We start from the raw sequence: 2,343 nt of genomic DNA, 5'->3' as shown, positions 1-2,343 counted from the left end.
CCTTGATTGGGACGGTCATAGAAGTTATGAGTGGCTGCCACATTGTTGTCTTCTTGCTGGAGTTGCGGACATTCATCAGTATAATGGCATAATCAGCACAGATTCCGCACACTCTCTGTGGGACTAACTGTTGGCTTTGCTGTGGTGGAGAAGGTTGAGCTTGCTGAACTTGTTGTTGATTCAATTGCATCTGCTTCAATAAGTTGGTCATTTCACAGATACTCTGAGTTAGAGCAGCAGTCTCTCTGCTAGAGGATACTTCTGCAACAGCTTTTGAACGGCCTTGTTTCTGCCTGTGATTCCGAGTAGATTCAGCTAAGTCGCTGATCAATTGCCATGCCTCATCAGTGGTCTTGTACTTTTTCATAGACCCATTGCTAGCACTTTCCAATGTGGTCTTATCTTGGGGCCTCATGCCCTGTGTGACGTAGCCGAGCAACACTATCTTGTCAATCATATGGTGGGGACATGCTTCCAGAAGATTGTTAAAGCACTCCCAATATTCATAGAGAGTCTCAGATTCGTCCTGAACAATCATGGAAATATCTTTCCTCAGTTTATCAGTAACTTCAGCTGGAAAGAATTTTTCCAAAAATTCTCTTCTAAGCGTATCCCAGTCAGAAACAGTTGCTGCGGGTTGAGTGTAGTACCACTCTCTTACTTTTCCCTCAAGAGAGAACGAAAAAGCTTTCAATAGAATAGAAGTTTCATCTACACCATCATGCCTGACAGTAGAACAGGCTGCTTGGAAATCTCTCAGGTGCTTGATAGGCTCTTGAGCAGGTAAGCCATGAAACTTAGGCATCAAATTGAGGAGTACAGTTTTTATTTCAAAGTTTGTAGCCACTGCTGGGTGATGCACTTGAAAAAGTTGCATTGTAAAATCAGGGGGCTCCAGCCTCCTGGATAGTAATTCTTCTAGGTGCTGCCATGTCACCTACACGTAAATCAACCGAATCAGCAGAAAGGGAGCTTGTTTTTTCCTCAAGTGACGTTTCAGATTCGCCCTCGAAGAGGACTAACTGACGCCGAGCTTGCCTTATTCGTGAGATAGTTCTTTCAATCTCAAGATCAAATACTGGCAAGCTTGGATCAGGAAGTGAACGCGTCATTTAACGAAAGAAACATGTAGCTCATAGTAGCAAAAATAAAATAAAATGAAAATAAATAAATTCCAATCAATAACTTAGCACTCTATAGCAATTCTCCGGCAACGGCGCCAAAGATTGACGTGGCAGAAATTGGCGAGTAAAGAAATTGTTATAAGAGATACGTTGCAAGTACAGTTCTTAACCAACTGAAAATCCACTTATCAGTTTAGAAGGGTTGTCACAAAATTAAAATTAAAATCAAAATACTGGGAGTATGAATCCCAGGTCGTCTCCCAACGAGTTACAGAAAGGTGTGCTATTTTATTAATCAGATATTTTCTAAAATGGTTTGAGTTGATAAACAGGAAATTAAATTAGAGAATTTATCTAATTTTAAATAAAAACCTTGACTGGGAGTAGATTAGTTGGAAGCCCTATTCTTGTTGGAGTACTCTCAAGATTAATTGATAATTGAAGGTTATTCTGTTTAGTTATCCCTTACTAGGTAGAGGAAAGTCAAGCAAGTTGGAAAGCTATTTCTATTCACAACTTCCAATCCTCTCCCTTGGAAAGGATTAGTGTCAGTGACTAGAGGACAATATAACAATAAACTCAATTACAATTTTTCTCTTGAGCATTCCAACTCAAGGTCCTCCTTTCAATCAACTCCCAATCAAGTTATGGAACTACTCACTCATTATGAATGTAAACTTCATAACATAAGAAGGGGAAGTAAAGAAAGACATGATAAATAATAATCAAAAGATCAATTAAAAATAAAATTAGTTCTTGTATTAATAAATTCTAAAAATAATCCAATAATAATTTTGAATAAATTGAGGACATGGAAGAGTAAGAGATAAGTAAGGAAAACAAACTAGAATAATGAAGTTCTGACGGAGGTAATAACTCTTCTCAATATCCCAATCCAAAAAGCAATAAAATCAAATCCTAAGAACTATGAATGTGTAGAGAGAAAACCTAGAGGAGAGGAAAAATCAGATCTAAAACTAAGATTATGCGGAATGAATGTTGTCCTTTGGTCTCTGCATGTTCCCTGGCTCTAATATGCTTTTCTAGGCCAAAAATTGGGTCAAAACAGGGCCCAAAATCGCCCCTAGCGAATTCTGCAGATTCTGCAGATCGCGCATGTCATGCGATCGCGTCATCCAGCGTTTTGCCTTGCCATGCGTGTGCGTTGTCCACGCCTTCGCGTCACTGGTGCAGTTTCCAATCCGCGCGGTCGCGTGAG

Source organism: Arachis ipaensis, chromosome B1, assembly GCF_059453495.1.
Source record: "Arachis ipaensis isolate K30076 ecotype BB chromosome B1, ASM5945349v1, whole genome shotgun sequence".
In the NCBI taxonomy this organism is placed as follows: domain Eukaryota; kingdom Viridiplantae; phylum Streptophyta; class Magnoliopsida; order Fabales; family Fabaceae; genus Arachis; species Arachis ipaensis.
Note: the sequence above shows the minus strand (reverse complement) of the source record.